The sequence below is a fragment of the Chrysemys picta genome, chromosome 4 (genome assembly GCF_011386835.1).
Source record: "Chrysemys picta bellii isolate R12L10 chromosome 4, ASM1138683v2, whole genome shotgun sequence".
Classification (NCBI taxonomy): Eukaryota; Metazoa; Chordata; order Testudines; family Emydidae; genus Chrysemys; species Chrysemys picta.
In genome coordinates, this window is record NC_088794.1 from 95,080,073 (window position 1) to 95,102,346 (window position 22,274).

The window sequence follows — 22,274 nt, forward strand, 5'->3', positions numbered from 1 at the left end:
GGGGCTCGTTGTCGCCGCCTCCAATCAGCGGCCCCGGCTCCGGTCCTCTGCCTCCATGCGGAGCTGTGATTGGGAGGAAAGGCCTTCAGTCCGGGCGGAGCTCGCTCGCTGATTGGTCGAATGCTGACTCCTGTATCAATCCAGGATGATGCAACGGAACGGGGATCTTTCGCCGCGCCGTGCGTAGAGCAAAGCCGGCGGCTGATTGCATCAGGTAGCCAGGGCATGGTGAGAGGCTGGGGGCGGGACAGATGTGGGTCAGTAGGAAAAAGGCCGTCTCGTGGAACGCTGATAGCTTGGACTGGTCCAAGCCTCACAGCCGAGTTCAATGTCTGTCTCTGTCCCTTACTCTCTAAAATGGGCACAATCATGCTTACCTATACCACAGCCTAAGCTAAATAGTGATGTTACACTGATGGGGAGGGGGATGTTGTAAGTATCTAAATCGTAGTAGTGGGAAGGGATAGAATACAGTAAAGATCTGGTGTTAAGATGTAAAGAAGCAGGTTATCAGAATAAATGGTTTTAACTTCCAAACTGTTAAATCATTTAATTACATAGTCTTATTACTGATACCTCCTCCTCCCACCCCTCCTCTCCTATTGTTTGTCACCGACTTGATATGTTTTATCTCAGACTAAACTGTACAATTTCTAGGGCAAGGACTACTTGTTTTATACAGATCTTCTGGCACAGGGGAGCCCTGTCCCTGACTGGAGCTACTGGAAGATAAATGAATAACACTGGGAGAGAAGCAACAGCGAGTCCTGTGGCACCTTTAAGACTAACATGTATTGGAGCATAAGCTTTCGTGGGTGAATACCCACTTCGTCAGACAGATGTAATGGAAATTTCCAGAGGCAGGTATAAATATGCAGGCAGGAATCAGTCTGGAGATAGCGAGGTTAGTTCAATCAGGGAGAGTGAGGTCCTCTGTTAGCAGTTGAGGTGTGAACACCAAGGGAGGAGAAACTGCTTCTGTAGTTGGATAGCCATTCACAGTCTTTTTTAAATCCTGATTTAAATTGATGGTGTCAAATTTGCAAATGAACTGAAGCTCAGCAGTTTCTCTTTGGAGTCTGGTCCTGAAGTTTTTTTTCTGTAAGATGGCTACCTTTACATCTGCTATTGTGTGGCCAGGGAGGTTGAAGTCTTCTCCTACAGGTTTTTGTATATTGCCATTCCTGATATCTGACTTGTGTCCATTTATCCTTTTACGTAGTGACTGTCCAGTTTGGCCAATGTACATAGCAGAGGGGCATTGCTGGCACATGATGGCATATATAACATTGGTGGACGTGCAGGTGAATGAACCGGTGATGTTGTAGCTGATCTGGTTAGGTCCTGTGATGGTGTTGCAGATATGTGGGCAGAGTTGGCATCGAGGTTTGTTGCATGGATTGGTTCCTGAGTTAGAGTTGTTATGGTGCGGTGTGTGGTTGCTGGTGAGAATATGCTTAAGGTTGGCAGGTTGTCTGTGGGCGAGGACTGGCCTGCCTCCCAAGGTCTGTGAAAGCGAGGGATCATTGTCCAGGATGGGTTGTAGATCACTGATGATGCGTTGGAGAGGTTTAAGCTGAGGACTGTAGGTGATGGCCAGTGGAGTTCTGTTGGTTTCCTTCTTGGGTTTGTCTTGTAGCAGGAGGCTTCTGGGTACACATCTGGCTCTGTTGATTTGTTTCCTTATTTCCTTGTGCGGATATCGTAGTTACTTCCCTGGGAGAGAAGTATCAGGGGATAGCTATGTTAGTCTGTATCCACAAAAACAACAAGGAATCTGGGGGCACCTTAAAGACTAACAGATTTATTTGGGCATAAGCTTTCATGGGTAAAAAACCTCACTTCTTCAGATGCATGGAGTGAAAGTTACAGATGCAGGCATTATATACTGACACATGAAGAGAAGGGAGTACCTCACAAGTGGAGAACCAATGTTGACAGGGCCAATTCGATCAGGGTGGATGTAGTCCACTCCCAATAATAGATGAGGAGGTGTCAATTCCAGGAGAGGCAAAGCTGCTTTTGTAATGAGCCAGCCACTCCCAGTCCCTATTCAAGCCCAAATTAATGGTTTTAAATTTGCAAAGGTAAGTATAGTGGTCAGTAGGTTTCTGGTATAGGGTGGTATTTATGTGACCATCACTTATTTGCACTGTAGTGTCCAGGAAATGGATCTCTTGTGTGGACTGGTCCAGGCTGAGGTTCCTGGTGGGGTGGAAATTGTTGAAATCCAGGTGGAATTCTTCAAGGGCCTCCTTTCTGTGGGTCCATATGATGAAGATGTCATCAATGTAGCGCAAGTAGAAGAGGGGCGCTAGGGGACGAGAGCTGAGGAAGCGTTGTTCTAAGTCAGCCATAAAAATGTTGGCATACTGTGGGGCCATGCGGGTACCCATAGCAGTGCCACTGACTTGAAGGTATAAGTTGTCCCCAAATCTGAAATGGTTGTGGGTGAGGACAAAGTCACAAAGCTCAGCCACCAGGTGTGCTTTGGTCTCATCAGGAATACTGTTTCTGACAGCTTGTAGTCCATCCTCATGTGGAATATTGGTGTAAAGCACTTCTACATCTATGGTGGCCAGGATGGTGTTTTCAGGAAGATCATCAATGCATTGTAGTTTCCTCAGGAAGTCGGTGGTGTCTCGAAGATAGCTGGGAGTGCTGGTAGCATAGGGTCTGAGGAGAGAACCTCAGCCTAGACCAGTCCACACAAGAGATCCACTGGACCACTATGTTTACCTACATGCCTCCAGCTTCCATCCAGGACAAATCACATGATCCATTGTATACAGCCAAGCCCTAAAATACAACTAAATTTGCTCCAATCCCTGACAGAGACAAACACCTACCAGATCTTTATCAAGCATTCTTAAAACTACAATACTCACCTGGGGAAGTGAGGAAACAGATGGACAGAGCCAGACGAGTACCCAGAAATCACCTACTACAGGACAGGCCCAACAAGGAAAATAACAGAACACCACTGGCCATCACGTACAGCCCCCAGCTAAAACTTCTCCATGATCTACAACCTATCCTGGAAAATGATCCCTCACTCACAACAGACCTTGGGAGGAAGGCCAGTCCTCGCTTACAGACCGCCCCCCAATCTGAAGCAAATACTCACCAGCAACTGTACACCACACCACAGAAACACCAACCCAGGAACCAATCCCTGTAGCAACCTCGTTGTCTACTCTGTCCCCATATCTACTCTAGCAACACCATCAGAGGACCCAACCACATCAGCCACACCATCAAGGGCTCATTCACCTGCATGACTACTAATGTTATAAGTGCCAGCAATGCCCCTCTGCCATGTACATTGGCCAAACCGGACAGTCCCTATGTAAAAGAATAAATGGACACAAATTGGACATCAGGAATGGTAATATACAAAAGCCAGTAGGTGAACACTTCAACCTCCCTGGACATTCTATAACAGATTTAAAAGTCATTATTCTTGAACAAAAAAAACTTCAGAAACAGACTTCAAAGAGAAACAGCAGAACTAAAATTCATTTGCAAATTTAACACCATTAATTTGGGCTTGAATAGGGACTGGGAGTGGCTGGCTCATTACAAAAGCAGCTTTGCCTCTCCTGGAATTGACACCTCCTCATCTATTATTGGGAGTGGACTACATCCACCCTGATTGAATTGGCCCTGCCAACATTGGTTCTCCACTTATGAGGTACTCCCGTCTCTTCATGTGTCATTATATAATGCCTGCATCTGTAACTTTCACTCCATGCATCTGAAGAAGTGAGGTTTTTTACCTATGAAAGTTTAGGCCCAAATAAATCTGTTAGTCTTTAAAGTGTCACTGGACTCCTTGTTGTTTTTACTGGGAGAGAAGGGCTAGGATGGGAGCAGTATTGGTTCAGTGGAATAGGATGAGGGGAATGGTGGAGGGAGTGGTGGGGCTGGAGGAAGTGCTGGGCATAGGGGATTGAATGAGAGACAGTGCCAGGTGAATTAAATAATAATCAACTTTATTACAGTAGCACCTAGAGAGCACAACTGAGATTAAGATAGTCTATTGTTAGATTAATGGGATAGGAGTAGTCAGTATTGGATTAATTATATAGGAATAGTGTCCTAAGGGAATTGTTTGAAGTGCCAGGGTTTGCAATATTTTAAACTGAACTAGACCAAGCACAGGAACACACCCTGATGGAACAACCCTGCAATGATCTAAAAGCAATTTACATATTCTGTATCTCTGATATCAGGCCACCTTGAATAAGCATATTAGTTGGATGATTCTGATAAACTGATTAGAAGTAAAATAATTAAAAATGCTGACAATGAAATTATCATGTTGCTCTATAGGCCAGACTTCCCCCTGATGCTCTGGTAGTCATGCTAAGAAGAGAAAATGCTAGCCAGCTAGGAATACATATTTTCAGTGATGTACTGTATTAACAAACAAATACATAAGTTTATGTTAACATTTGGATTGATTTACCAAAAAGATACAAGTTAATAAAATATCTGTATATGAAAAAGAGGAAGGAATAAAACTGAAATTGTAAATGGGACTGGCTATAGGAAGGTCAATTTGTAAACCAAATTCAAAACTAGGATTAGACAAATAGTGCAAGCTAAACTGTCTTGTCTTCAGCCTGCAGGAATGGGTTTTCACAGATTGTGGTGATGTATCTCTCTTTCTGTTATGTACTGTCTAATTAACTAATTATATTAATAAATCCAATCAAGCTTACTTATGCTCTTTAATTACTGAATAAATTCTAACCTTATTAAAACTAGTTGATTACAAATTGGCAACATTCAGTAGCCTTGGTATTAACAATCTATTTAAATGAATAGGAGCTCTTCAGATTGCTCTTAGAGCTACTGAGGTTATGCCGTAGATGAATGTGTTTCATTCTATATCTACAGCCCCATGTAAATAGAAAATCACTACAAATTCAGAAAGTTTCTATGTAATCATATGAGTTTGACATTTATCTAAAAGAAAGCACAAATTTTTGTGAAATTAGTAGAGCCCCTAAAGACAAACCTAGCTCTTTTCATCAGTAAATCTCACAACACCTTACAGAGGCGGTAAGCCTAATTATCCTCATTTTACAGACAGGGAAACTGAGGTACAGAGCAGTGATATGAATTGACTGGGGCCTGGTCTACACTATGAGTTTAGGTCGAATTTAGCAGCATTAAATCGAATTAACCCTGCACCCGTCCACACAATGAAGCCATTTTTGTCAACATAAAGGGCTCTTAAAATCGATTTCTGTACTCCTCCCCAACGAAGGGAGTAGCGCTGAAATCGACATTGCCGGTTCGAATTAGGATTAATGTGGACGCAATTCGACGGTATTGGCCTCCGGGATCTATCCCATAGTGCACCATTGTGACCGCTCTGGACAGCAATCTGAACTCGGATGCAATGGCCAGGTAGACAGGAAAAGCCCCACGAACATTTGAATTTCATTTCCTGTTTCCCCAGCGTGGAGAGCTGATCAGCACAGGTAACCGTGCAGTCCCAGAATCGAAAAAGAGCTCCAGCATGAACTGTACGGGAGGTACTGGATCTGATCACTGTATGGGGAGACTAATCCGTGCTATCCAAACTCCGTTCCAAAAGACGAAATGCCAAAACATTTAAAAAAATCTCCAAGGCCATGATGGACAGACTATAGGCTGAGCAAGTGCAGAATGGTGGTTCACTCTACTTCCAACCGCCCTCCCCTCCCCACTTTGATCTCTGCTTGCAGAGGCAATAAAGTCAGTGTTGTTTCAAATTCATGCATTTTTTATTACTTCATCACACAAATGGGGGATAACTGCCAAGGTAGCCCGGGAGGGGTGGGGGAGGAGGGAAGCAACAGGTGGAGTTGTTGTACAGGCACTCCCTAGAATGGCATGCAGCTCATCATTTCTGCGGGATGTCTGGGGCTCTGACCTGGAGTGGCCGCTTGCATCTGTGGTTCTTTAGTAGGCTTGCCTGATATTCTAGGCAGCACTGAATCTCTATTAGACAAAACTTAAAGAAAAGAATGACCTGGGGAGTCATTCCCATTTTTGTCTAGGTGCCCCCGACCGACCTCATGGAGGCTGGCCAGGAGCACCCATGACAGCAGCAGATGGTACAGTATGACTGGTAATCGTCTTTGCTAACTTGCAAAGGCGAGGAGCTGCAGCTGCTGTTGTGTAGCACTGTAGTACCGCGTCTGTCAGCAGCATCCAGTAGACAAAGGCTGAACGGGCTCCATGCTTGCCGTGCTATGGCGTCTGCTCGGGCAATCTAGGGAAAAGGGCGCAAAATGATTGTCTGCCGTTGCTTTCACGGAGGGGGGTTGACTGATGACATTTACCCATAACCACCCGCGACAAATTTTTGGCCCCATCAGGCACTGGGAGCTCAACCCAGAATTCCAATGGGCAGCAGGGACTGCGGGAACTGTGGGATAGCTACCACAGTGCAACGCTCCGAAAGTCGACACTTGCCACGGTTCTATGGACGCACACCGCCAAATTAGTGTGCTTAGTGTGGACGCGTGCACTCGACTTTATACAATCTGTTCCCAAAAATCGACTTCGGTAAAATTGGAGTAATTTCGTAGTGTAGACATACCTTAAGGTTACCAAGCAGGCCAGTAGCCAAGTCAGGAATAGAATTCTGATCTTTCAAGTCCCTGTCCAGGGTTCTATCCACTACAGGGACTTGTCTGGTGCCCTGGTGCATTCTGACTTAATTTAAACCCTGGTCCCAAATACAATTTATTTTCTCAATGATTTGTTTAGGAACATTCATCATATTGTGACAATGCCATAGAATGTGTAACATTGCCTTAATGCTCATGCAAAATTCTTCAGACCTCCAGCAGGCACCTTATTCACAGCTGTGTGGTGGTGAGTACATGGCTCTCAGGTGAGTTCTCTGTGAGCAAAAGAGTTGCCCAAAGAATTTGTGATTGAGAATTGTGGTTCAACATCCTTCCATGAAACAAACAGTGATTTTTTTCCTCACTTAGCTTTAAGTACATGGAGTGACAACTTGGCAGAGATCAACACTCAGAAGGTGGGGTGTGTGTGCAAAATTAGATGTGGTGCCCATTAAGATAGCTGCAGATGAGCAAGGGATATGCAGGCAAGGGCTTTAATGCTTTGCTGTATGCTGCGTATAAATAGAAACAATTTCTGCTACTGAGCACGCTGTAGAAGAGATTGACTTTGCAGTGACACTGGTTTAAGCAACATCAGTGCTCCCCAAGAGAGCAAATAATCTTCTCAGCACCTGCCTGCATTGGGGCCTCAATGATATAGTCTTCTCACAATTGTCAGGTTTGTGTTGCCCCCATAATGGAGATTCTAGTAGTAGTCAGGGATTGGAAAACCTAATTCACCCTGTTGCAGCAATCTGAGTGCTTGTACTGATGTTCTCCTCTTACGCTTACAGCAGATCTGTTCATCTGAGGACTTCTAGGCCCACCCTGTATGCTTTAAGCCTTGAGATAAATATCTCCGTTCCATCCTACTGAACATGTTCTTCACATCTGGAAAAGTGGAGACGGCAGTGTAATTGGAAAGCATGCTCTCCTAATCCTGAGGTGTACAGAGCACTGGCAATTCTAATGGGACCTACAGGTGCTGATCCGGCCCAAAATGTGGGAGGGGTCTCTTAATGGGAGCTGCATTTCTCACTGAGAAAAGAACAAGTGGAAGAGACAGACTAGAGAGCATGCATTTCTCTGTCCATATGCAGATGTTTTGCCATATTGGCAATATTTTGAGTTCCATGGTAAGTACAGATTGACAATTGGCAAAGTCTCGGTGGGCTCGAGTTGGGAGGAGATTGAAGAAATCAAGGCTTTGCTGTGATCTATAGCAAGAACACGCGCCTTCTCTGTGCAGACAAAGTACTATTGGGGGGATTCTGCATCTGATGTTTCACAACAGCAGATAATCATTGTTGGCCAGATTGAGAGCCCCTTACTTGCAATGATAAGCAGTTGCTCACATGAGGAGTCCTATTGTAACAATTTGTCTAGGTAGCTGCTCATCAGTATACAGGGTTTACAGTCTGGTCCTGTGTGTTTCCCAACAGAGGTTGTGAGATGACAAGAGTCTATTGTCTTATTTAAGTGGAAGCAAGAAATGAACATTGGAATGTGGAGGGCAGGAGGCTGGAGCTGTCACTTAGCTCTCCTTGTTCTCCAGCCTGGTCACACACATGCAATAGACTCTAACCCAACAACGGATGATTAATTGCCGGACATAGCGAAGTCTAGATCTCAGTCAGAAGAGCTACAAACTGGAGAACAGGTTAGTTTTGCAGACAAGTCTTGCATTGTCCAGGGCCAGCTCCAGCTTTTTGCCGCCCCAAGCGGCGAAGAAAAAAAAAACAATTAAAAAAAAAAAAAGGATTGAGCAGCCGCCGAAGTGCTGCCAACGAGTGAAGAGAGGACGAGCGAAGGACCCGCTGCCAAATTGCCGCTGAAGACCCGGACATGCTGCCCCAGCAATGGCGGAGTGCTGCCCCTTTCTATTGGCTGCCCCAGGCACCTGCTTCCTTCGCTGGTGCCTGGAGCCGGCCCTGCCATTGTCAGACTATCTGGCACCAAAGTGCCCTTGCTGTTCTCTTCTCCATGCTGATGGGTGTATGAGTGTGGGCAATGGAGGCACAAGCGAAAAAAATGTTAATTTATTTGCAAAGTCTCCTGTCCTGGATTTTACCTGCCACAGTCCGTTTAACTTCAGCTGAGATCATTAACTGGCTGTGTTTAATCATTAAGCAGTTAATATTAACTACTAAGTGAAGCAAAAGCCTCCAATATCAGCCGAGGTCAGGAGTAATGATCTTAAGTGAAGCAGGAGGAGTGTTAAAATCCAGTTTGGTGCTTGGAAACTATTATAAATTAGGGCATTACATAGGCCAACTGTACCAATACAGGCAAGTCATGCCTCAGTTTCCCCTATAGGCCCCCGGGCTGACGAAGTTGCTCATCTTCTCCACCAAGGTTCAGACCGACAGTCTCTGCCTCCCCACCTTGGAAAGGAATATTGTCCCTCTCAGAGTTCATTGAAGGCCTGGCATAATTTTAATACAAGTAACAACATTCTCCAGCCCCCAAAGTAAGACAGGTTAAAATGAAGCAGGTCTCCATCCCCACTCTAGGTTGCCTACCCAAGAGTCAGCTTCAGCACCTATTTCATTTCTCAGTTCCTTTTCCCCTATTCCAGGGCCCCACCCTTCAGGCCATGTATGTCACTGTTAACAGGCCCTCTTCTTCAAGTCCTGTACACCTATTCCAGTGGCTCCACACCTTGGCCACCTCCATGCTTGTTGCAACTCTTCTCCCACACAGCCCTCAACTCAGGGCTTCTGCAGGCTGGCTCCCTGCAGTGTTCCACTCCCCAGACCCCCTTCACCGACACCTACAAATGTTACCTCTGCTGAACATCGTCTCATGGGAACCTCCCTCCAGAATCCATCTTCCTTTACTGGGCTCAGCCTACCCTGACTGAGCTGGGTCTCCCCCTTTGCTTATGGGCCTCTGTCTGAGCTGTCTACTCAGCAGGTTCCCCAGCTCTGGCCAGTGCTTACCCACAGCACGCTCTCTGCATTGGCTGACTGCTCTCTCAAGTCTCACACAGCTCCTTGCCACTCCTTCCTACTCCCCCCGCCTCCTCCCCCCACACACACACATACTTTTTTTTTTCCTGGTGGAGCAGATTTGACTGGATAGTCTATTGTCACCACCAGTTATACCTCTTAACTACATAGCAGTTTATATTCTCTCATTGTGCTAAGAAGAGAGAGACGTGTGCTGAGGAGCCAATCTGGAAAAAGACTAGGAGATCTCGCCTCTTCTCTGTGCATGTGTAAATGGCGATGGCTATTAGCATTAGTGATACTAATGCTTATATGTTCATACTGCAGAGAGAGCAGACCTCCAAGCTAAAGTACATGAATGTTATAGATGCCAGGATAAACAGACAGGTGCGAAGGGGGGATATGGGGACAATGATGTCATGGAGTGTTGAAGAGATGGATGCACGTACAGGGATAAAGCAGAAGGGGATAAAGGAGATGGAAAACTGTAGAAATCTAGCAGTTTATTATTGCCAATCAGACAACTAATGGAAAGGAATGTCACTGATATGTTAACAGTGGAAGAATTAAAACACATCCAATCCCAGGCTCACTGACATTTAAGAAGGAGAAAAAGACAATTGTAGATTTAGGTTTTGCAGCCTGAAACTGGTTTTCTCAGGCTATAGGAGAAATAAAGACCTGGTTTATATTTAGCAGTAAACACATTGCTCCCTCAGGGCAAACATGCTGTGTGTTAGTCTCAGGTGACTGATGCATAAGTGCCAACACTGGCTAGGATTCAGTGCAGCGGTGAATCACTGCAGAGCAAGAGAACCACAAACAGGTCTGGTATGATGCACGGGAACAGATTGTAACAGAAATAATTATCTTCAGCTCAAATTTCAGGCCTGTAAAAATATATCTCGACAAGCCGTGGATGTGCATGGATTGGAAGATGTGTTCTTGTTATGAAGAAAGGGATTGTACTGTACAGAAATCACTGACAGTGAGATAGCACATAGAGTCCTAGGACAGGAGGAACATTGGCCCATTTCCATCCACTCTGCTTGGCACTGGTTTCCCTTCTCTGCAGGGAAGAGAGGAGAAAATTTCAACACACATTTACTTCCCTCCCCTTCCCTCCGGCTTCAGTGGCTACACTGGGTTTGGAAGTGACTCACAGAATCATACAAATGTAGGGCTGGAAGGGACCTTGAGAGGTTCCAACAGTGCTTCATGCCGTGGGCCAGAGCCGCAAGTGATGTAAATTGGTATCACTCCATTGATTACGGTGGAGCTACACTGATTTCCACCAGCCAAGGAGCTGGCTCACTGTCTCTAGTGAGACTGACTCAGTGCAATTCTTACAGCAGCAACAAATGCTCTTCAGACCTGAATATGGACAGGACAAATACAAATTGCTATAAACCATCTGCATGTGGTTAGTTTAAACAAACCAAGCGGGAAAGATATTGGCAAGGCTTCTGAATAAAGGATTGGATGATATAAGATGAAGTGGGGAAGGGTGGGGCGTGGCAGCTACATCCAAAGGGATTAGACGTTCATTGGGACTTTTGACTCAGGTGTACAGTCAAATACATTTGAATCAATGTTACTCTGTCCTGAGGGGGGAACAATAAAAAGAAAGGGCAAAGGTTCGCTGGTGACATCCCAGCGTCTTTTTCTAAACCAACTGTAGCGACTGTAGTGCTAGTGTAACGTGCTGATTGACAGCCCTGGTGACCAATGCCCTAAGCAGTGAGGCAGACTTCCCATGCTGTCCTGGGACTGTGATTCCATCTTAATGATGCCTTGTGTGCTGTCAGCACTCTACAAATAATAAATAATTAATAACTTGGGGGATCCACCCGTAAGAGTGAGAGGGGAGTTCAGACTGCTGGTGCAGCCAACCCTGAGTCTGGTCACGGATACTGATACCAGTTAGCAGGGGCGGCTTTACGTTTTTTGCCGCCCCAAGCACGGCAGTCAGGTGGCTTTCGGCGGCACGCCTGCGGGCAGTCCGCTGGTCACCCGGATTCGGCGGCATGCCTGCATGAAGGCCACCAGTGCCACCCCTTCAGCATCCCCGCCACCGAATTACCGCCGAAGCCGCGGGACTGGCGGACCTCCCGCAGGCCTGCCGCCGAAGGCAGCCTGACTGCTGCCGTCACAGCGACCGGCAGGCTGTCTCCTGTGGCTTGCCGCCCCAGGCACGCGCTTGGTGTGCTGGTGCCTGGAGTCGCCCAGCCAGTTAGTGCCAGCTGAGTGTGTAGTTTTTGTGATATTGCGTGTCAATCCAAGAAGTGGCCTGAGACCAACTCATTGCGTATAGATCACGTGACTCGCCTTCAGCTAGTAATTAGTTATAATCACCTCTAACCTAACCTGAAACTGATTGGTGATCTAATAATGAAAAACTCCATGTAATCTATTAGCAATCCCTTGTATGAAGCAGTCTCTGACATCTCAGTGTTTTACCTGGAAATCATCTAAAGAAACCAGTTCTCTTGGAGGTTGTTCACTTCTGTACAAAAAAAAAATGTCCCAATCATTGTACTTTTTCCACAATTTTCTCCCCCCCCTTACACCCAGGAATCAATGCAGTTTCAGCACCGCTTCTACAGGCCATGGACTACTTGGACGTGCCAGTGTTGCTCTGGCCACGTAGTGATAGTTACTCTGTCCTGGAACTGTTATTTCTCAGTCAGCCAGACCACAGTTGTGTCCTAGTGCTTACTGTATCCGACTGAGCATCTCTTCCAGGCACTGATCCTGTCCTGGCACTCTCAGAGGCCTTGTCTGTATGGGTTTGAGCAGTTCTAGAGTTCACAGGTTCTGTGAATGAAATGGGGAACTTGTGCTTTATATTTTTTCATTCTACAGTTCCTGAGTGTAATTTCTTCATAATGAACTGAAGAGCTGGTTGATTTTGAAGTGATTTGTCTTAGTTAATTTAAAGAAGGCCACATGTTGACATATTAGAACGCTCCATTCCAGTAACATCACTAAAACAAACTGGCCTGTATGGGCAATTCAGATAATAGGACAGATCCTCAGCTGGTGTAAATTGTCCTCGCTCCATTGACTTCAGTGAAGATATGTCAGTTTACACCAGCTGAGGATCCTGTGCAACATGTCTACAATTACTTCTGCTCTTAGAGCCACAGAACATTTCTCATGACAGATATTAGATCTTCTAAACCAGGGGTTCTCAAACTTCATTGTTCTGCAACTCCATTCTGACAATAAAAGTTACTACACGACCCCAGGATGGGGGACCGAAGCCTGAGCCAAAGCCCGAGCCCCACTGAAAAGTTCCAACACGAAGGTCTGAAACCCTCAGGCGTCAGCCTCGGGTGGTGGGGCTCAGGCTTCGGCCCTAGGCCCCAGCAAGTCTAAGCTAGCCCTGGAGACCCCATTAAAATGGGTCACGACACACTTTGGCGTCCTGACCCATAGTTTGAGAACTGCTGTTCTAAGCCATAAAGTAATAGACTTAATTTCTACTGAGATTGAGACATACTGTCAGTGATCAGGAGGACATTAGATCAACCTAGTGGGCACAAGCTTAGACTACAGGAGCTTTTTATTAACAGGACAAATTGCAAAGCTTCATTAGAGAGAAAGAGAGTCAAGAGAATGTGAACTCTGTAACAAAAGAGAAAATTGAAATACTTCCTAAATCCACTGTCTACTACAAAGAAAACCAAAACTGATTTAGTAAGAGCCAGCGTCTTAAAACATCATTATGGATCTGTCACAGGGTGAGATGGGCTTTTATAGCACTCATGTCCTAGCTTTGACCTATGCTTTGCAGTCCCCTCCCAGACCATGTGACTGTGAACCAGGAGCAAGGCCTTTGAAGGAAGCAAGTTAAAAGTCAGGTCCTAGCTCTCAGTAATGAAGATAGCTCAAAAGGGATCTCCAGCGACCAGGTGTAAGGAAGTGTTGACTGATTTTTAATCAGGCCAAGAAATCAGCCTAGATTCGCCTCCCTATCCCGCATCTGTCATCAAGTTGTTAGCCCCCAAGAAAACTTACAAGATTAAGGTAAACATAAAATAACAGCTTTATCTATAACACAATAGTTAAAACAGTAATAAAGGGATAAATACTAAGGATTTCCAAACTATAACTATAGAGGACCAAATACAAACCCAGCTGTGGCTGTAACAAGCAGAGGCTTAAAGCCCTGGCCCAAAACTATATACAGGACAGGTGATCGGAGCCTAGATGTCTTTTTACCATGTCTTGCAGCTTGGTTACAGATGCCCACCAACACGACAGGACAGAGCACTAGACGCAGGCGGTGACAACAGGCTCCTGAGGCTGGGACCTCCAGACAGGTAAGCTGACAACTCTGTTCTTCTCTTCACAGACCTTCCTCCCTGCACCGTCGTGTCTGTGAGTGAACTGGAACCAAAGGACAGCAGATGGATGGCTATCCTCGCATACAGGTATGTACCCTACCCCAGCAACCCTTACTGTGGTACCTGTCTGCCTCTCAGATGGGCAGCCCTGTTGGACTGGAGGGCTGGACTTTTATACTACCTTGTTCCTAGGCAGATTACCAGTCACGTGGCCTGCCTCTTTTCCTGCCTTTAGCAAAAAGGGTGCCCAAGGCTGGGGAAGAAGGGTACCAAATATGGATTCCCAACAACAACTAAGGGAAATCCAAGATGGCTATGTGGGGATAACTGTAAACGTTGAAAAATAAAGAAAGTTCTCCTACAGAAGGACTGGCAATGAGCTTGAGCAAGTCCTGGGGAGGGTCAGCAGCAGAGTCCCTGAGCGACAGCGGGCTGGGGAAGTGCTTTGGGTGCTGGGGTGGGGATGGAGCCCATGAGTGGCTTGGCTAAAGAGACCTGAGGAAGGTCAAGGAGGAGATGAGCAACATAAGCAGTGGCCAAGGGGAAAGTGAAGCTGGAGTATTTGAGTAACCGGGACAGTTGCTTCCTGAGCCCAGTGTGGAGGGAGGGACTCAGCTCCCCCATACCTCAGTTGTGCCACCTGGAGGGATAAGCTGCAGCTAAGTGGTAAAGGCCTTATGACAGGGTGCAAGCTCAGTCCTCAGAGGGTTAATGTAGCAGATGCCAGGAGTAAGGACCTGAAGTTAAACTGCTTACCTGCTCCATTACCCCAGGTAGTCTAATGAGTGCATCTGGGCCCCAGCTGAGTTGCCTCATTGGCCTAATTCTCTGATTGGCTGAGGGGATCAGCAGACTTGCTCTGAAGACTGCAGCAGGTGAGTACTAGCTGTTCAAAGCATTTGTCCATGGCTATGATACCTCCTGCCTTGCTACAGGTAATCAGGTTCTGACCCCTAATGTCTGACTCTAGCTCTGACCTCTAAGTCTGGCTCTGACCCTGGATGCCTATTCCTGGCTACTGACTCCTGCTCCAACCACTGTGACTGCCCATGTCCCAGTCCCTGACAATTAACTCTGGCCTGTTAGAGGGAGGAGGGGAAATATAAAAGGCTGCCTGGGAGGTAGTAAGGGGAAGAAAGCTGGGTGTGAGTCGGAGGATAGCTTACAGTTCTGCATAATTGTAGAGACTGTTGCTGCCTTTGTTTTGTTAGTGTTACTACTTTTCTGTTGGCAGTCTGTCTAAGTTCCCATATTGGTGGCCCTGGCAAGAAGGGTCCACAACTGCCTGACTGTTTTATTTAGTGCTGGGAGATCAGTGTGTCAGCCCACAGGCCTCTGCCAGAAAGTGAAATGGTCAAGACCACAGAGCAGGCAAAGGACCTCCCCTACACCAAGGGGAGAAAATTTGTTGTGTAGGGTTGGACTTTTAACTGCTCTGTAAGGGGAAGACTTTTGCTTTGATCAGAGGGCCAAAGCACTAAGTCATTAAGCCACCACAAGGAGATGGTAGACCACGGCTGGGAAACTGAGGCACATAACCATCCAGACAGCAGAGGGAAGCTGTTCCTTCACAGGGTCCCTTCACCTGTACCTTACTACATCCTTCATTGTTTGCAAGAACTATCCCACATCTTGCCTGCTTTACAACATTTGACTGTGCTGGAAGGAACACAAGTGGGTGAGTAGCTGGCCACAGTACCCTATGTGTTCAATATTTTGTCAGCTAACTCGAGTGTAACAAATTCTGCAGATAATCTGGGAAGTCACAGGTTAAGGGTCAAGAGCTCCTAAGTGACTACAGATAGGATTCAGAACTTTAAACTATCAAATTGTTTTTGGTTTTGTGTAGCATATATAAGGGAATTAAGATGTGACCGATGTGAGATGTTGGAATTGTGGAAATGTCAAAAATCTGTTATACTGAGGTGTGCCAGATGCTATCGTAGGCAATGGGATTATTCCTATACATGTAACACTTAGATACCAGTGTGCATAGGGATTGTATTCTAGCTCCATGGGAAATGGTCACTGAGCTTCCACCAGGAACTAAAATCTGTGGGGTGTAATTACTGCAAATTCTGGGACAGGTAAACAACTCTGGGGAATTTCCCCATAGCCCGTGGGAATTGCCTATACAGGTTCAGATTAGGTTCAAGAGGCCCAGCAAACAAAGAAAGGGCTCTTGGTATAAATGGTCAGCCTGAACTGGCAGGGGGACCCTCATTTGATCCTCAAACTGACATGAAATTGTAACCAAGAGGGTGAAACTCTTTGGGAAGGGCTTAAAGGATAGGTAACTTGCCAGGGTCTCCAAGTGGAACACAGGTGACATGTTTCTCTTTGGTTCCAGGATGCGCACACACACCTGCTTTCTCTCTCATTCCTTAAAGAGGCTTTGGAATTTGTGCCTTCAGTGAAAAGCTTCTGGGCTCTAAGCATGTGCTCACTGGGCTGACTCTTATGTCCTGAAACTGGGTATGTCTATGTCTCAGTAGATAAGAGATCAGGAGTTGCGATATCCCTTAGGGAATTCATTTTCAAATACAAGTGAAAGCCCATTTCTTTTTGGTTTAGAAGATCTAATACCTGTAATGAGAGAGGTTCTGAGACATTAACAGCTGCAGTAATCACAGATGTGTTGTCTGTGAGTCTCCAAGTTTGTTCTTGTCATGTTATTGAAGGGGAGCTTTGTTTTCAAGTAAGTCAACATGTCTCCCTTAAGTTAACTAGTGTGAATCACTCCAAAATCAATTCTCGTTAGTTTATTAGGAAGAAATGCCTCTCACATGCAGTGTGGAATGAGGAAATAGAAAGCACAAGTTCCCATTTGTGCTCACAAATGCCACAGCTGCAATGTCTTTAAAAGCACATCCATTTTATTTCAATATAAACAGAACGAAGCACTTCTTGTCAGTGTCACGGAGCTGGCAGTGGATCTTGTTGCATCCTCTGTGTGGTTCCCAACCTGGTAAATAAAACTTCCATGAAACCTCAGTTGCATCCTCCGTATGTTTTGTCTCTGCACCAAACTCTCAATATGACCATGCGGACGTAGCGTGTTCTGTAATGATCGTGCTGAAGTGTATTGAGACAGAAATGTAAGGCTCATGAAGGCATTTCATTGGAAAATGGTAAACGGGCATGGGTTTGCATCAGACTGCAAAATGCTGGTACTGACATAGCCCAGGGCATGGTAGGGCAAGAACAATATGGGCCTGGTTCCAGATACTAAATCTGTTTGAGTCACTTTCTGCCTGGCTTTCCCCTCCCTTCTCTATAGGGAAAAAATTGCATCAAGTCAAACACACACTCGCACTCCTGCCCTTCGCTGGAAGATGGTGTGGGCGGGATATAATGGGTTTGGAAGTGAAATTCTAGCAGTGTTCCTACACTGTACCTTGTCTGAGTGAGAGACACTAAATGGGAAGGATTCTTCTATCAGCCTGTGGTGGGGTGTTCACCTACACTTGCCCTGAAAGGGTTAATACAGACTGAGAAGGGGGCTACTTAACCAGACAGGGCACAGCTGAGGAGAATCACATGACTAAGCAATCCCCTGACTGGGTGACGGAGCCCAGCTGAGGAGGAACAAGCTGGATTTATAAAGCCAGGAAATTGGAAGCAGAGGGGGCTGCTGGGAAAGTCTGCAGTTACTCCCTGGGAGAAGGGAGGAGTGTTTGGTGGCTGCAGAGACATATAGCCTGCAGTTACTCTCTGGGAGGAGGGAGTTGGGAGGCTGGCAGACCAAGAGAGGGGGTGTGCCAGATAGCAAGGAAAGGGTTCAGGGAAAGGCAGTAAGGTCTAGGAGGGAGCAGACCTTGGCTGCTGATTAGAGGGTCCCTGAGCCAGAAAGCGGAGTAGAGGGCAGGTCTGGGTTCACCTGCCAGCTGCTGAGGAAGTGGCACTATGAGGCAGTGAATGGAAAGATTGCTTAGGATTGTAGAAGAAAGACCTTTGTACCGAGGATGGAGAAAACATGCACAGTGACCTGGCCGGAGGGCCAAGTCGCAAAGAGGTGGCAGCAGCTCGTGGAGCAAGAGAGGTGCTGTAGACTAAGAAAGAGGGACAGAGAGATGGCATGCAACCGTGGGAAGGGGTGTCAGCCTCCTGAAGCTAACCCCCAGAATGGCCAGGAGGAGGTGCTGGCCCAGTGCTGAGTACAGCACCCTGTCACACCGCTGCACATTCTTTTCCCACCCAATCAAGAACTGAAGGACAAATACAATTATTCAGCTATGAATTCACCTTTTTAGCTTTAAAGATATGAACTGAAAAGACCCTGTGTAGGTTTTGGATTGAATTATTGCAGGTGGGAGAAGGTAAAGCTATGGCTGTTGATGAATATGGTGAAGATTATTTTCAGAGCGTTTCATAGCCTTGCAGATGGTTCATATGAAATGACCGCTGCAAAGTCGATCTCCTCCCCTTCCCCGGATACAAGGAAACTTTTTCAGGGGACAGTCTATTGCCCCTCTGGTCAGGGCAGTAGTTAACTCTCGGGATTGGCAGCGCATTGCATAGTAGCTAGCTAATTGTCAGCAAAACGATACAGGTTGGTAGTGACTAAAAGTTACAATCTGATGGCTGTGAGGTGGCCTATGATAAATGAGTTTGATTTCAGCTCCCTGAGGCTCCTCGAAGGAGTGACTAACTACACAAAGTGCACAACAATGGAGAGCCAGGCCTGCAGTAGCTAGTACAACACCAAAAGGGCTTGTAAAGGATGCCTTTCTAAATTGCAACAGTAGCAGTTGTTCCCCCCCCCTTCCCCCATCTCAGATGGGAGGGGTGAATTGGGCTAATTGCATGTTAAAAGCACCTACTGTGGATTTGCTTTGGGGTGTGTCCGGGAGATCCTTGGTTCATATAATACCTGTGGATTCCATCATGTCCTGTGCAGCACTGACTCTGGGAAATTTCCCCCATCCTCCCCTGTGAAACTTTGGGCATAGCTTGCAAAGGAAATACTAGTTTTCTTTATGGACCATTCCTGTGTGTGCTGTGGTAGCCCATGTTCTGGAGGCTGATGGTTACTGAGTGGCTGTACCATTCACTATGGAATATCAGAGTCACAATATGAACATGTGATATCCATAATATTACATAATGATCCTGCTGGCAGGTAATATCTGAGCAGACAAATCATCACTGTGCTATTCTCTGGTACCGATGATGCATGTGGCCTCAAGATTACATCAGGCTAGAGAGTGCTGCCAATCAAACGGCCCACGCAATTCTACTGGCCCAGTGCCAAGCATGAAGTCTGGCTGAGTCAACTTCTTGCTTGGTATTTTTTCCTCCCCACATGTGGGAAAAGACAAGCTCATTGCAGCCTCATCTATGCTGGATGCTCCACTTCACACCTCTCAGCTGCAGTCTGCCTTGGAAACACTTCAGTCAAGTGTGAAACCCAGCTTGGTATAGATTGCTCTGCTGAGCAGGGGCTCCCTCCTGCTGCCTGTGCTTGTTATAAAATGCCACTCTGACTTTAAAAAGAGATGTGAGCTGCTATCCTCCAAGCTCTGGGGGGAATGATTAATCTGTGCACGTGTACAGCGCCCTTCCTTCAAGATTCTTGCACCCTAACTAAGGGTATGTCTACACTACGAAATTAGGTTGAATTTATAGAAGCCGGTTTTATAGAAATCGGTTTTATACAGTCAACTGTGTGTCCCCCCCACATAAAATGCTCTAAGTGCATTAAGTTGGCGGACTGCGTCCACAGTACCGAGTCGAAGGTCGACTTCCGGAACGTTGCACTGTGGGTAGCTATCCCACAGTTCCCGCAGTCTCCGCCACCCATTGGAATTCTGGGTTGAGATCCCAATGCTTGATAATGCAAAAACAGTGTCGCTTACCTGGGTTACCTGTCAGACAACATACCACGGCAAGCATGGAGCCTGCTCAGCTCAGCTCACCATCACCATATGTCATCTGGGTGCCGGCAGACGTGGTACTGCATTGCTACACAGCAGCAGCTAATTGCTTTTTGGCAGTAGACGGTGCAGTATGTCTGGTAGCTGTCATCAGCTATCTGGGTGCTGGCAGACGTGGGGCTGCATTGCTACACAGCAGCAGCTCCTTGCCTTTTGGCAGCGGCTGGTGTATTACGATTGATATCCGTCATCGTCATATTCCTCAGTGAGTTCAATCAGAGGCACCTGGGCAGACATGTTTTGTCTCCTGGAGACTTAGTCCTGCCGGCAGTCCTATTGAACCATCTTGACGATGATGGCTATCAGTTGTAATACAGCATTTTCTGCCAAGCACCTAGAAGATGGCAATGGCTATCAGTCATGCTGCACCGTCTGCTGCCAGCTTAAGATGTAAAAAATAGATGGACCAGATTTGTTCTGTATTCATTTGCTTCCCCCTCCCTCTGTGAAATCAGCCTGCTAAACCCAGGGTTTTGAGTTCAATCTTTGGGGGGGGCATTCTGTGTGACAGTTGTTTGTGTTTCTCCCTAATGCACAGCCACCTTTGTTGATTTTAATTCCCTGTAAGCCATGTCATCACTCGCCCCTTCCTCCCTCCATCAGACAATAGTTTCACGCCTTTTTTCAGCCCAGACGCCATAGCACTGGGATCATGGAGCCCGCTCAGATCACCACGGCAATTATGAGCACTATGAACACCACACGCATTGTCCTGGAGTATATGCAGAGCCAGAACATGCCAAAGCAAAACCAGGTGAAGAGGCGATTGCAGCGCGGCGACGAGAGTGATGAGGAAATTGACATGGACATAGACCTCTCACAAAGTACAGGCCCCAGCAATGTGCAAATCATGGTGTTACTGGGGCAGGTTCATGGCGTGGAACGCCGATTCTGAGCCCGGGAAACAAGCACAGACTGGTGGGACTGCATCGTGTTGCAGGTGCGGGACGATTCCCAGTGGCTGCGAAACTTTCGCATGCGTAAGGGCACTTTCATGGAACTTTGTGACTTGCTTTCCCCTGCCCTGAAGCACCAGAATACCAGGATGAGAGCGGCCCTCACAGTTGAGAAGCGAGTGGCGATAGCCCTGTGGAAGCTTGCAACGCCAGACAGCTACCGGTCAGTCGGGAATCAATTTGGAGTGGGCAAATCTACTGTGGGGGCTGCTGCGATCCAAGTAGCCAACGCAATCAAAGACCTGCTGATATCAAGGGTAGTGACTCTGGGAAATGTGCAGGTCATAGTGGATGGCTTTGCTGCAATGGGATTCCCAAACTGTGGTGGGGCGATAGACGGAACCCATATCTCTATCTTGGCACCGGAGCACCAAGCCAACGAGTACATAAACTTTTCAATGCTTCTGCAAGCCCTGGTGGATCACAAGGGACGTTTCGCTAACATCAACGTGGGATGGCCGGGAAAGGTACATGATACTTGCGTCCTCAGGAACTCTGGTCTGTTTCAAAAGCTGGAGGAAGGGACTTTCTTCCCGGACCAGAAAATAACCGTTGGGGATGTTGAAATGCCTATCGTTATCCTTGGGGACCCAGCCTACCCCTTAATGCCATGGCTGATGAAGCCGTACATAGGCAACCTGGACAGGAGTCAGGACCTGTTCAACTATAGGCTGAGCAAGTGCCGAATGGTGGTGAAATGTGCATTTGGACGTTTAAAAGCACGCTGGCGCAGTTTACTGACTCGGATAGACCTCAGTGAAGCCAATATTCCAATTGTTATTGCTGCTTGCTGTGCGCTCCACAATATCTGTGAGAGTAAGGGGAAGACACTTATGGTGGGGTGGGAGGTTGAGGCAAATCGCCTGGCCGCTAATTACGCACAGCCAGACACCAGGGCAGTTAGAAGAGTACAGCAGGGTGCGGTGCGCATCAGAGAAGCTTTGAAAACCAATTTTGTGACTGGCCAGGCTATGGTGTGAAACTTCTGTTTGTTTCTCCTTGATGAACCCTCCCATCCACCCCCCCGTTCACTCTACTTCCCTGTAAGCTAACCAGCCTCCCCTCCCCCACTTCGAGCACCGCTTGCAGAGGCAATAAAGTCATTGTTACTTCACATTCATGCATTCTTTATTAATTCATCACACTAGGGGGATAACTGCCAAGGTAGCCCAGGAGGGGTGGGGGAGGAGGGAAGGACAAGGACACACTGCAGTTTAAAACTTTAAAACTTTAACACTTATTGAAGGCCAGCCTTCTGATGCTTGGGCAATCATCTGGGGTGGAGTGCTTGGGTGGCCGGAGGCCCCCCCACTGCGTTCTTTGGCGTCTGGGTGAGGAGGCTATGGAACTTGGGGAGGAGGGCTGTTGGTTACACAGGGGCTGTAGCGGCGGTCTCTGCTTCTGCTGCCTTTCCTGCAGGTCAACCATATGCTGGAGCATATCAGTT

General features: G+C 46.8%; 1 long non-coding RNA gene across 1 annotated transcript in view; it reads left to right on the plus strand.

Moving 5' to 3' along the window:
- The first annotated feature begins 99 nt into the window (after positions 1–99).
- The window catches only part of LOC112059791 (uncharacterized), a 33,695-nt gene continuing 11,520 nt past the window's right edge, over positions 100–22,274 (plus strand). The window contains exons 1-3 of the long non-coding RNA XR_002889068.3: positions 100–214; positions 13,944–14,022; positions 14,709–14,810. This is a non-coding gene — a long non-coding RNA (uncharacterized LOC112059791). The remainder of the gene's footprint in view (positions 215–13,943; positions 14,023–14,708; positions 14,811–22,274) is intronic.